The sequence below is a fragment of the Cinclus cinclus genome, chromosome 4 (assembly GCF_963662255.1).
Source record: "Cinclus cinclus chromosome 4, bCinCin1.1, whole genome shotgun sequence".
NCBI classification, from domain to species: domain Eukaryota; kingdom Metazoa; phylum Chordata; class Aves; order Passeriformes; family Cinclidae; genus Cinclus; species Cinclus cinclus.
This window is the reverse complement of record NC_085049.1, coordinates 32,262,746-32,277,296: the sequence shown is the minus strand read 5'-3', so window position 1 is coordinate 32,277,296 and position 14,551 is coordinate 32,262,746. Positions and strand designations below refer to the sequence as shown.

The 14,551-nt window shown below is 39.8% G+C and overlaps 1 pseudogene; it reads left to right on the top strand.

Moving 5' to 3' along the window:
• Positions 1-1,211: 1,211 nt before the first annotated feature.
• LOC134043766 (hyaluronidase-4-like) lies at positions 1,212-2,095 on the top strand (annotated as a pseudogene).
• The last annotated feature ends 12,456 nt before the right edge of the window (positions 2,096-14,551 follow it).

Below are 14,551 nucleotides of genomic sequence, written 5' to 3'. Positions count from 1 at the left end.
CCATGAACGTACCTCGGGTGTGTAGATAATCCTCACTGTTTTTCTGTTTTGAGAGAAAGGAAGGGTAGCATAGCTACACTATTCCCAGCAGTATATATGTAACAGCATGGCTGCCCATATGACACCCATGATCCTCACCTCCAGTAGGTCACAATCCCAGGAGTGATACAAAAATAGGCTAGGACTGAGAAGAAGAACAATAGAACTCAAATACAAATCCATGATGGTTGGTTGTATAAGTGTGTGGGATCTTCCCAGAGTTTTGAATGCAGGGGAGATCTTGGAGTTGGAAGATGATACGACTCTCTCTCTCTCTTTCTCTTACATATAAGTATGTAGGTTTTGCTGCAGGGACCTTATGATTAATGATGCTGCTCATAGTAGTGGCACAGGCCTTAGCTACAAAGTCCACATTGCACACTGCAATGCTGTGCAGAGATATCAGACATGGTCTGAAAGGAACTAGCTGCACGTGGTATTATAGCCAGGCTAATAAATAGCTCAGAACAAGTGTTCATGTTTCTGCTTTATTGCTATCAAGGGCTTGAACTTGGATCCCTTTATGGTACTGCACAATGACAATGAAATATGTGTGCTTGTTCAGAGCTATTTGGAGTATCTCTGGCTGGCATTTCATAGACACATCAGGGATGCTCATGAAATTGTGAAGATGGTGATAAAAGCCAAGGTTTGATTTTAGAGTTACTCTGGTTGTTATTGAGAAAGCTTGAATGATAAGGAAACCATGTTTTCGTCAGGCTTCCCATTGCACCAGCCACACTAAAATATCCTGGGGCCCACTGAAGTGATGGCAACAGCTTTGGTGAATTGATGAAAAAAAGTAACTTTGGTATGTTGGCTTCCAGACAATTTACTTTGTCTGGGAATTTCCCCCCTTTGTTAGGGTTAGATTGTGCTCACCTTGTTTCTTCAGCGTTAGCATGGTAAATGCCTTAGAATTGACTGATACCAATTCATATATTTATATATGGAATAAATACTAATAGCTATTCTGTTATGTACTACAAACTGGGAGATCTGCTCAATGTCATCTCTTAAGCTATGAAAGTGCTTCCTGGAAATGGAACACAGCTATGCATTGTTCACCTTTCAGACCCTGGCATGGCTGCACACACACTCATCTGGACTTCTCTTGCTTTGAAATCAGCCTGACCACAAGCCTGGGAGAGCAGCCTTTCAAGACTCCTGGAATGCCTGACAGAACTTGCTTCCTGAGGTATGATGTACTGAACCTGAAAATGCTCTATATGATTTGAAGCCCTCTGGCTAAAGCAAGAGGGCAGGCAGGCACATCACAGGAAATCCATGTTAATGGTGGCACACCCTAAAACTTCAGTTTTCAAACTCACCCAGAAAAAAAAAAAGGCATGGCATTAACTCTTACATCTCAGCTGAGGTCTTCACTGGGGTAGCTGTCACAGATTGAGAACACTGGAGACCTCAGTGGGCCTGCAACTGTGGTGCAAAAGTTGTCTACGGAGGAAAGTCCAGAGGAAATTAGGAGGAAACTCATAACTGAAATGGAACGGAATTGTTCAGTAAATGATGTTGAATGTTATCAATTTCCTTTGAAGAAAGTGCAAAAACTTTATGAAGGAAACGATTGCTTTAGGAATGGAAAGCAAACCAAAGAGCCTGTGAGAATGCTACTTATAGCCTGACTCATAATTCCAGTTTCCATGATTAGAACTACACTGGTTCCTACCCAAAGAGTGAAGTTTTGAGGAACAATGAGTTTTTCTGTCTCTGGAATAGCTTTGCAGCCCTGTATCTTTCCATTGACATTTAGAAACACCTTGGAAACAGTCAAAAAAACATTTTGTACTTTTTTCAGCTTACGTTGAATGAATCCATAGGGGTTTCCTCCATGGCATCTCAAGATTACACTTTGCCTGTGTTTGTGTATACCTGACTAGGCTATAGAGAGGAGCCAGTTCTCTCTATTGGAAGTTTTTGCTGGAACAATGTAGGCTGCATTTACCCTTTAACCATTCTTGCAGATGGTGCATCAGGATGGAAAACCTCCCACTTGGGCCAGCTCTGCTGGTTCATGCTAATTATCCACATGCTTTAAAGAGCAAAATGTACTGAAGAAATGTTTTTTTTTCTTTAATTCCTAACTAGGCTGTATTCAAGCGAGCATTTGAATGGATTAAAAGGATTTCAGAAATTTGATGTGGTACATAGGAGGTTGTTAATACATTAATCCTCCCTCATGCACTTTCTTCTGCTCAGGTATGAAATCACTAATCCCCAGACACCTGACCTTTTTTCAGAAGGAAAACTGAGGCAGAGATGTTAGCAACTTTTTCTGTGTACATAAGAATGGAAAATTGGAACCAGCAGTCTTTCTGCATGCCTCCACCTCAAAACCATTTAATTTAGGTCCATAATACCTATGTTAGTCAGGCCAGTGGTGCCCCAGAACAGAGGAGTACTGCTCACATTAGTTTAACACATACAAAGACACACATAACAGTATTTTTGAGGTAAGTCCATTACTCCAGGCCTTTTTCTATGTGATTCTGGACATTCTCTCAGAACCTAGATGAGGGCAGTAGACTTTCTGTGTAAAAGCAGCGTGATTGGTCTGTCACTGTCCTGGTTCTGTTCTCACCTGGTGACAGTGACTGCACTACCAGCAGAGCCCAGTTTCTCTGTTTCAGGGTTTAGCAAGTGAGCTGTATTTGTTTTTCAAGGCTATGTTTGAATTTTCTTCCCAGGTCCTGAATCTGAAACTGGCATCCTGTCTGAGAAGGAGCATTAGCTCCCTCTTCTATTAGGTCTCACTGCTCCCTTATCACTGCCATTACTCACCTACTACAATTCTCAGCATGGGGCTTCACTTCTCTTGGTCTTGAAGATATTAAAGGAGATGGAGACTCCTGCCTTGGTGGTTTTACCCAGCTTGCTCTTCCTTAGCTTTGCAGGGGGAGGACAGACAGACATCAATAAATGCTGCATCCTTTTTGCCATTTTATGTTCAGTTCCTGCCTATTTTCCCCTTCAGGCAACATATGCGTTTTTTTCACATCAAGTCATTTATTGATGTACTGCGGCCCTCAAACTCCCCTAAATCAATGATGTCTAGGGATCCACTTGTTTATCAATGGCCTTTCAAATTCTCTGCTTATGGCATAGTAATTCACTTGTTGCTGATCCTTAGTCATAGTTCAAATTAAGGATAAATATCCAAGTACCAAATACCTTCTCCTTACAGCCTGCTCTATGAGCAGGACAGTGAAAGGCATCTCTCTGGAACAAAACTAGAAAGAATGTAAACTTGAAAGAATATTGTAATTGCAATTCTTAAAATTTGCGAAGTGTTGCATTTTCTCTTTCATTTAAGGTTACACAATGCTGGTATTTCCCTCCTATAGTGTGAGCCTGTTTATGGCTCCTTTTTCTAGGTTTTTATAAAAATCTGAGTGAGCTCCTAGGGAAAGCAGCAAGAACAATACATGCCTTTGGACTCACAGGTTTCAAATTGGAGAGGGACTGGAAAACAACTGATTGACATAGTAAAATGGGTCTCTCCCTCCCCTTATAAAAAAAAAAAAAAGAACAGAGGCAATGTTTTGGGAAATTCTCATGTAAAAAATCCCACTTTAATGAAAGGATTTAAGTTGCTTCTAGTAATTGATGAATTATCAAATAACAATGATTAAAATTTTGCATTAAAGTGGATTAATATGCTCCCCCCCCAGTTTATTTACTTCCATATTGCCAACATCTCAACCAACAGTTTAATACTCATTGTAGTCTAAACCTCAAAGATTTAGCCAGAATAAAACACAGTTCATAGGGACCAGAATGAAGCCCTAGTCTGAGAGAGAGACACATAACATACCCCTGTATTACTTGAGAAAGGCTGTGAGTTGCTGAATTAACCTGACAGTGATATCTTTACTCTTTTCACTGTAGCAAGATCTTTTTACCACTATTGGAAAGAATGCCCTGGGAGCTGCAGGCACTGTTATTTGGTGAGATATGGATTTAACTTCTTTATAGGTAAACCTTAGCCTGACTTTAATGCATTGTGTAAGATCTTACTTTTATCCTGTTAGTAGAGTATCTGACTGCACCAGTCCTGAGTACTTGGCACCAGCAGAGCTGACTGCTTAACCAGCCTTTGCTGTCCTCCAGTCAGGACAACATGGGACACGGACAGTTCTTCCTGGCCTAACAAGCCTCTTGTGAGGTTCATAGGCAACCAGGAGTAGGAAGCCAATGGCAGATACCAGGCATTTTGGAAGACTGTTCCTCAATAGTTATCATCCTGGTCAAATTCCCTTCCAGCTGGGTAAACCACTAGGAAATTATCTAGAGCATGATTAGCTCACCAGACAAGGTCTAGTAGTGGTGCTCAACAATTTGTCAGGTTATGAGAACTGTCCTTGTATGTGGGCAAGAAAAATAAAGTAGGCTGTTTAGATCAGATGGAGACATTTTGTACTACATAACAGACCTAACCACATTAAAATCAAAGATTGATTTTTGAGGCTTAGCCATGTCCTGGAGTTTTCAGAAAGCCATATATCACACTTTTGTCATAAAAAAATACTTCTTCCTTAAAGCTGTCTGAAATGTGTGTTCTGGGCTGCTTTTCTCCTGGCAGATAGCATAGAAAACCCAGCCAGTGTGAGAATGAATGAAAATAAGTGTTCAGTTGTCCTCAGCAAATTCAACTACTTCAGCCAATTTTTTAAATATTTGGATGTGGTCTCTGTCAGAATCAATATGAATATGAGGGTGAATTTCCTTCCACCCCAGTCAAGTGACAAAGGCAAGCTTCTGGAGCTTCTCCATCAGCTCCAGACACCCACAGCCTTGCCACACAGCCATGCTGACATCACCTACTTTTCTAGCATATATCATGGCTCCTTGAAAGATCTACACACTGTTTTTTCCTGGGGAATGCAAGTTGCTGAAGTTATTTGTGCCTCAATAACATTATATTTTCTGTATAAAAATTTGTATTAATTCTTTAAATTAGTGAAATTTGTGTTATCCTGGATAAATCAATTGATGCAGGCTCCTTACATATCGCATATTTTTTAGAAAGTAAAAGGAAAAAGTAAAGTGGGTAGTCTCATATTAGCTAAAATTTCTACCATTCACAGAGCAGCTGCAGAAAAGTGCAAAAATTCATTGTTTCTGAATTTGAGCCCTATATTATCAATATCACAGCAGCAGCTGAGGTGTGAAGGAGGCATCTTTATCAGGACAATGTATCATGTGTGCAAAGAACCTGGAGAGCCTCAACATATCTACACTTAAATTTTAAGACCTTCCAGATAGATGCCTCGGAGAGCCAAGGATTTATTGTGAGAGGAGAAACATGAAATGAAGATCTGGAAATAATGGCAGAGACATTTTGCCTGACTGTTGTCAGGGCTATGAAGGGACTGACTGTGATGAAGTTGGAGTTGTTGAGGACCATTCAGGGAGCTCTGCAGACTCTGTCTTCCCCAGATTTGCAGTTACCTTCTCAAAGTTCTGCTTAGTCAAAGGGCTGGCTTCAGTCGGTCAAGAGGAAAGGCAGAGTGGATCCAAGGAAAAGTTTCACATGCTCTGCAGCTGGGGACTGGACGTGTCATTGTCCCAGACAAAATCCAAACCCTGAAGCTGTGTCCTGAGGTTTAATGCCCTTAAAGAACAGAGACAGAGTGGAGCACCTCGGAGGCTGGGTCAGAAATGCACAGATCTCAGGAACATGTCTGGCCCTCGATCCCATTTTCTGGGATTAGGCTGTTTAGCAGTCCGCAAGCCTGGTTTCTGCTCAGCTGACAGGTACCAGCAGGACAGCAGAAGACTGCTACTTCTGAATAAAACAGCATGAGGTCACTTTTCTCTTTTGTAAAGAAAATAAGAGTCTACCCATATCATACTGGATGTTACACTGGATAGACCATCGTCCTAGAAAATGAATGCTGAATGGAGATTCCTGGCTTCTTTTCCATTTGAGTGAATTTAAGTTCACCTTTTCCTCTTTCATGATCAGTGTGATAAATATAGGTGTTCATGCTTTGAGCCCTCCACAAGACAAAGATGAATGAAACAGTCATGGGCTGAGGAAGAAAAAGTATATTAGTATATATACTGAGAAGAATGCATATACTCTACTCTAAAACAAATTGAGTATTTTAAAAGTCATGATTCTTTAAAATAAAATTAATAAATAGTGCTAGAGGCAGGAGTATTATTTATGTGTTTGTATTAGAATATGAGTAGCTGGATAAAAAATAGACAAATAATTATAAGAAAAAACAGGGATCAGTGAGACCTGTGTTGAGTTCCCTGCTTTTTCTTCTATTTAATCCAGGCAAACATTTGCAACATAGAACCCAACTCCCACCTGCTTCTATTAGTTCTCTTTATTTCAGAACCTTAAAGATCCCATCAGGCTTTAACCTTTGTGAATTTACACCTCTTAGCAGCTTTTCTTTCTTTAAACATATGTTATTATCCTCATATATCCTCAGTGAGTTACTGCTGTAATAACTATGTTAGAATAGCAATTGTGCATTGAACAAACATTATGTTAATAGAGCTCTTGAAGATAAGTGAGAAGAACTTTGAATATTTTTTAACAGAATTCCAGTGTACAATGAAATATTTTAGATTCCATTTAAGTTGGGAGAGACTGTGACTAAACCACAGCAAATCAGTAAGAAATTTATCAAATTCACAATATTCCTTCTTTAAAAGAAAAAAAAAATAAACTAAATGCAGGCTTTATTTTCAAAAAATAAATGAAAGATATCTACCAATTTTTTTTCTGAAGCATATTTGTATAGTGAAGAAAACTAGAGATATTTTGCCTCTATTTTTTTCTCTGTTTGGTTTTAATGAAACGGCTTTCTCAGAGAAATGCAGTTTTTAAAGATCAGAGTATGATTGTGGTGGATTTTTCAAGGGAAGGGTACAAAAATGATTCATTTGCTATTTTGCTTGTGCTGTAGGACTGAAGTACATATTAGTAGGAAACAAAATGTTTCAATGTTTTCTGAGTGGCATTGAATTAGATCTTAGTTTGACTCTTCTTGCTGTCTCCATTGAGGTCACATCTTACAGAATGCTAGTCACACTGGTAGTAACCGAAGAATAAGAGAGTGAAACAGTATTTTAGAAAAGCTTCTATGAATATGTTAAATTTTCAACTGTCTGTAATACATTAATGCATCATGTAGAAATGTCTATCCAGGTATCCAGGCATGCAGGCACAGATTTTTCCCACTGAATATTTCCACTGAAGTGGGGCAACAAAACTAGAAATGCGCCTTTTAGGTGGGAGGACACCTCCAGTGGGCTTTACCTGGTTTCTGTCTCACCAGTCTTGGCAGGCCAGATGATTTAGTGAGGGTCAGGTAGCTGGGCTCTGTAGTGTGAGAGGATGTGCAGGATGGCACAGTGAAGAGATGGTTCCCAAACCCCACAGACAGGTCTGTTCCCATGAGGAAAGCTGACCCAGGAGCTCCCTGTGACTCCTCTACTAGCATCCCTCTCCCTCTGAGGCTGCACACAGGCTGTGGGAGATAATGTCTGCACACATTTGTATCAGCTGCACTTCTAACATCAAATCCTCTCTCTTCTGTTCTCCTAGGAAGACCAATTCTTATTCCTAATTTTATAACTTTTTTGGACTTCTGTTTTCTTGTCTTTGTGTCTCCAATTGGCTATATTTTGCAATCTTTAACCAATGTGCTGGCAATTGCACATTTCTCTCCTGGGATCTAACCATCAGAGCCTCCTGTGAAGAACCACATAAGCTTCACATCATGGGTTTCTCTCAGTGTTTACATCTTTGCAATTTAGACATTCCAAACATTACCATTACAGTGGCTAAAGTATTTTATAGTATGAGTTAGGTGCCTAAACAAGTCTGAAAATCTGCACCTGGGCTCTCAGCAGCTGCATGGTTAAAACTGTTGCAATGTGGAATGTGGAACATAATGAAATGTGTCTCAGTGAAATTGACAGTGGAGAAAAATTATTCTAGCTGTACACTTTTTTCCTGCAGTGGATTGAAGTTCAATTTGTGTTATTATACCTACTGAGTGGCAGTGATGAAATTAAGAAGTAATCTCTGTATAGCCATGAGAATGGATGATTTTAAATATAATACACATACTTTCTCCTATTATAGTACAAACTGTGATTCTTTCTTTCATGTTTGTGAGACTTAACATTTCTTAGCAATATCAAGTGGAAATAGTACATGAAAAAAAGTCAGGGGACAGATGATAAGCATGGGACCCTTTTAGTGCTTTTGATGATATTATCCAAAGCAATATGAAGTCAATGGTAAGCTCCCTTGGTTTCAGTAGGCTCAGCATCAAGCTGCAGTGCCTTCCTGGGAGCTGGATCCTGTGATCTTGATAGGTGTCTCTTCCATGTTAGAACACTCTTAAAAAGAAGGCATGCATTGTGAGCAAAATCACGTTTTAAAGAAGCATGTATAGACACCTAAACACAGAAATATCTAAAAGTGCTTGTTATCCAAGTTGGTAAAGATTTTGATAAGCTACTGAGCATTTAGATAACATATAAATATCCTATGTGATTTGGATTTTAAAAATACTTTTTGGTATAAGGTATGAAAATAAGCTTAAACTTTTTTTGCCTAACTAAAAAATTAACAGATACAAATCTGTTAGTATCTCACTAATAATTGAACCCATGCACATTTTTCAGCACATCTAATCTTTTAGCAGAGGCAACCAAGGTTAATGAAATGGTTTTGTAGATGGGAATGAGAACAGGACAGAAGGAAAGATGCTCTGACATAGTTACCTGCTGATCACCCTCCCAGGCTTTTCTATGAGTGACTTTGAAATGGGAAATCTGATACTAATTCTGAATTTCAGGTTATTTGGAACATTCATTTTTAGTAATTCTCTGGCATTGTGTAATGCATTATCTACCAGCTCTTGTTAGCAAAGATACCTTCTTGTTTCTCTTCTGTTTCTCTCACCCTGGTAAAGGACAGATGTTTGACACTGCCACCTGGTTGCTGTTATACCATGAAGTGGCTGGAAATTCATGGCCTTGTATCTTCATCAAGATCCAATCAGGCAAACCCCAACTGTATGTTCAGCCAGTTAGGAGATACAGATCCATGTGACAGCAAGGTTCAGTTAGCATTACAAATTAAATCAGCAGTTCTGATCCAGGGTAGGCAGCCCTCATCCCAATCATCCTGCCTCATTCGGTATTAAATTATTTTTTTCCCATTAGCCTCGAGGCAGCTGAAGGGTAATGCTACACCTTCTTGCCCATTTCTGCTGCTTGATATTACAGTCAGGATTTTCTTTATCACTCAACTAGCTCCAGATGTCTGGATGTTGATCTTAATCCCAGGCTGGGGCTTTGCTGCAAATCAGTTTGACAGTCAAGTGCAAAGTAGATTTGTCTTGGCATAATTCAGGTGCTTAACTCTCTGAAATGATGCTTAAACTCAGCAATAACACTGTTAAATACATCACTTTAAACACTGTACAGATTGCATCTCACATTCATTTTTAATTGTGTTCTACAATGAAATTGATGGGAATAGGGCTCCTAAGTACATCTAACGAGTCAGATTAATAGTTAGGTGTTTGTTTCTATTATTCCCTTTTTTATGTAGAGTGGATTAAAAAGTAACTACAAAACTAAATCCTTCTACCCTAAACCATGACAGATTATTTTATGCTTATATTGAGTAATTTAATCACCAATGTCATTGTACTGAGGATAGTGGAACAAATTATGTATTCCTTGTATCTTTTTACATGTACTTCCACCTCACTCTTCACTGGTGGAAGACTGAGGAATGCCACATTCTGAAAATTATAAAATTACATCTAAATCTTAATATATCTTGAACCCTAACCTGCTGAATTGGTACCTGAATTTTCTACTAGGCTCTAAATTTAATGCAGGATTTTCTAGCTTAGCCAATGAGGCTGCTTACTCAGATCAGTTTTCACAGTCTCCCTACAAAACTACAACCTCCCTACAGATAAATGAAGTCTCAACTAAATGTGATTTTCTTCGTATTTAGAAGTGAGGAAAATGTGGCTCTTTTTTTAACCCTCACTAGAGGGTGAAGGCTCGTGCATTTATTCCCTGAGGGCTGGAGCGGCTCTGCAGTTTCCTGCTGCACATGGAATTTGGAAAGTAAAGCCCAGACTATTTCCAAATCTTCAGGCACAGGTCATTGAAATGGCCACAGTACTGAAGGCAAAAGCTTTGCAAGCTTTTTGTTGTATCCATCAGAGCAATCTATGTTAAACAAACGGGGCAATGGAGAGTTTCTCCCAGAGAGTGGGAGGAAGGATGGCACCTGAGCATTTAGGGGAAATGTCTTTACTTTAAAAGACTGCATTTCTGAAATAAAGTCTAACACATGCCTCTGCTGCCAAGAAAATTGCTCTTCATTATAACACAGCACAAATTTTAATATCATTCACTCAAGGCAACATAAGCACAAAAGGTTTACAAGTAAATCCTGAGAGGGAAGAAGTGGATGCTCCTATAGGTGATAAAATCCTTTTCTCCTCTTCCTCAGTATAGTGTTTTTATTTTAATAATACACAGTTTCTTATATTTCTTTATATTCCGCATTGTAATTTATTGTATAATAAATATAAAAAAGTATCTTATTCTATTAAAGTCAGAAATTATTTTGGTTATACTTTAAATAAATAGAGGATTAAAGAAAACATGTAATTTACAGTCTGGTCTTGCTTTTATCTAAATGATTATTAGAATTTCTGGGCTGTATAATGAAATATCACCACTCAATATCACATATATCATTGTCTTACCTTGATATAATAAAGACTTTGCTAGCAGTGACATGTTTGCCCAACAACGTGAAGTAGACACAGAAAACAGTATGGCCTAATTTATGTCCAGAAATAAGATGCATACACTGAAGAACAGCAGCCCCAAACCACTTCTATTTTGTCAGGCAGCTGAAGGAAATACAGGAAGAAGTGCCCTCAGAATTACCAAGTTTACAAAATTTTTCCAATATATATGGATCTTAGAGACAGACCTGCTATTAGACTTCCTGGAAGATATGAACCAAGTTCAGGCAACACTTGTTTATCTCCTAAGACAAAGTCTTTGTCTGTTACAGGAGAAAAGGCAGATTGTGGAGCTTTCCTCCTTTTCCTTTGCCACTCTAATTCTCCCAAGGCTGTTCAGCTCCCAAGCCTTCAGTTTCATTAGAAAAGTTGTCTGGAATAGCAATGAGTGGAATGTTTTGAGAAGCAGAACTGAAAAGAGAGAGGAAACAAAGTGCAACAACTGTGTTGTGCACACAGATAATATCCACACCTGCTGGGGAATTGGGCTTCACAAGGGATGCAGTCCACCCCCACCAACAGCTAGCAAAATCTTTCCAGTCACTTTGACAGGAGTGTCAAACTTCCTTTCAAGAGACAGAAGAACTGTTAAAACTTAGTTTTGATTATTTACGATAATGAACACTCATCTGTAAATATGTAAAATTTTATTCCACATTTTGACTATTATTCCTAAAACCTACATTTATAAGATCCATGCTTTCTTGGGTTTTGTTCTTTTTTAAACCCAGGATTTTCACTTTAGCTTTTTTATTGATTGTATCTGGCCCATAAGGAATACTTAATGTCAAAAAGCATTACAGAAAATGTCCTATCTTTCTGAATTTTAGCCAGCTGTTGGATGGATAACATTGGCACTTTAAAGCTCCTGCTGAATTTTTTACCATTTGGAAAATGAATCAGAGACCTCAGTGAGATTTCTGTGATTTATACCAGTTGTGAGTCTAACCCTGAGTCTTTCAGAACTGGCTAATGGCTAATCAATTATAAAACCTTTCAGCTACTGTGTGAAAAATAGCATTGAAATGCCAGTTCAGTCCTTGGCTTTTCTGGTGGAATTTTGGCAAAGAAAATTGTCTCAATCTTTTTAGTTGCTGCCCAAGCAGCAATTACAGGTTCTCCTCAAAGTAGCTGTTATAGCCTCTTGTGCTTTTAGGGCAGTAGAGGAAGGAGCCAGGAAACACATGAAAGGGCAAGAAAGGGGAATACAGCCATATGGGGCTTGTGTGCTGGGATAATTTCTCTTATCAGATGGGTAAGAAAAGGCAAATTAATTGTTATCAACGTGGATCCAAAGGAAAAGCCTGGGTGACTGTGTCAAAATTATATCCCATACAAATCATCCCAGGACCTGCTGTGAGTCCAAAGAGGGCCTACTTAGCATAAGTGTGCCTAAAATTAGCACCAGCTCTTGGATACTATCCAGATTCCTAAACAGGAACAGAGAGAAGGACAGAGACAGAAAAAGATGATCCATGTAGGATGTCAAGGTGTTGATGCTCAGTGCGTCAACCTAGTGTACAACAAATAGCAAAAGTCAAATACCCAGCCTGAACAAGTGCTCAGCACAAGTCTGGCCAACATCTGCTCCCACTGAGGCTCTGCAGAATCACTCAAGTTCTGACTCCTACCAGAGGTTCTGACTACCATATTTTGGGTAACAGCTTCAAGATATTTATAGCTATTGCCATCATTTACAGCTATAGCACTGGCCCAGGGGCTGGGTCTGATCTCAGCAGCAAGCTGTAAAATTTAGCTTCCTTCTTTCTTCTGCTGTCTATATGCCTATTATTTTATTTTGCCAACTTCATACATTAATCTAGGGCTGCAAGGTATTTTGAGTAAAGCAGAATATTCAAGACCAAACAGAAGACCTAAAATAGTCTTAGACCTGTTTTTCCTAATGTCTACATATCTGAGGCTGATGATCAAGCTGCTTTCATCAAACACCCCTGATTTTGTAGCCCATTAATATGGATTATTTCATCTTTTCTTGCCATTAATTTTTTTAGTCATATGGATGGATGTAAAAAGATTGTTTGAAAGATGTCACACTGGCATCCCCCCATCTTGGATTCCTACCTCTCATCAGCTTGGCTTGCGCAGCAGGTCTGCCGCTCTTGGCTGAGTCTGGAGCAGCAGGCACACAAATGGCCCAGGTGGAATGATCTATTTTTAAACTGATTTCTGCATCAGCAGGAATTGGAAGCTATTCTATAAATCCAAAAAGAGCTTTAAATCTCTCTCATATCCACTCCCACACCAAACTCACATTCTCTTTCCCTGAAGTTAAAGTTTTACTCAGAGAAATCTGCTTCAGGTGGATCAATTTCCTAGAATGCATTTGTTGGTTACTGCTGGCATAGCACAGTGAAGGTGGAGTGTTACACAAACAAGTAATAATGCCACTAATATGTGCTATTATTAAGGCTATGAAAATAGCAGCTGGCGTTGCAAAAAAAAAAAATGGTGTCATTAAACATATATTAGGGCTTTATAATGAACAATCAGTATGACTGGTCCTGTGCAATCTTGGCAAACAGAGTTGGAGAGGAACAATTTCACTTGGCAGCTTTGTAGTGCCAGGACTGTACTGTGTGGTGGGAAGGGAAGGCGGAGCAGCAAGGGCAGTGGAGCCAGCCCTGGGGTGCAGGGTGCAAGCAGGGTGAGCTGGCAGCACTGTCTGCACCTCGGTCTGCCACACTGCCCCTCTCCCTGCCAGGGAGATACACGGCCCTGGCATGCACCTGAACGTGTCCAGGCACAGTGCCTGAGCAGAGCCAAGCTGTGGGGAATGGGGAGGGTGAGTGGGAGATGTCACCTCAGGGGGATGTGACTGCTCTGCAGAATCACTGGAAGGTGAGTTGCTGGGCTACTTGCTGGTTGCCATCAGTAGGCTCCTTGCCTGGTGCATTGGCAACCAGCCTTGCCAACTCCTGCACATTTGCTATTGCTTTTCAATACCTGGAGTATTTCCTCCAGTGCCGTCTGGCAAAATAAGGAGTATGGAAGAAATAATAATTTTCATTTATGAAGGAACACGTTTGGCTAGGATTAACTTGTAGATGGATTTCTCCAAGCATTCACTCTTTATAGCATGTCCAGACCATGAATCTTGAAATGCTTTACGAACCCCTAAACAACCATTTTACAGATAATCAAACTGTAGTCCAAATAGACAATTTTGGTGATGGCTGAGCCATGAACTGTGCAAGAGCCCTCAGACACCAGATGTACAGACTATCCCCAAATCCAGAGGATGAACAGGGTCTCTCCTTACTGCCCACTACTGCAGCCATACATTCTGCAGAAGCAGACACCACCAAGAATAGCACAGGGACGGTGCAAAGGACAAATGGTCCTTTCTTCATCTCAGAAGTCTGCTGTTTTCCCTGGGGTCTTTCCCATTTCTTTCAGTGCCTGTGCACTGGCAGAGGTCTTGTAAGAGCGGTTATGGCACTGTTGCACTCCTGATCCTACCTGTTCTTAGCAAAAGCAGCTAAATGGGAGGAATGGTACCAGAAATGACATATAGTCTATCTCTACTGTGCACATTCATTCATTCATTCGTTCATTCGTTCATTCATTCATTCATTCATTCATTTATTCAAAGTAAGGAAATCACAGACCTGCATAAAAAGAACTAAAACCATGGATTGCAATTAGCAGGG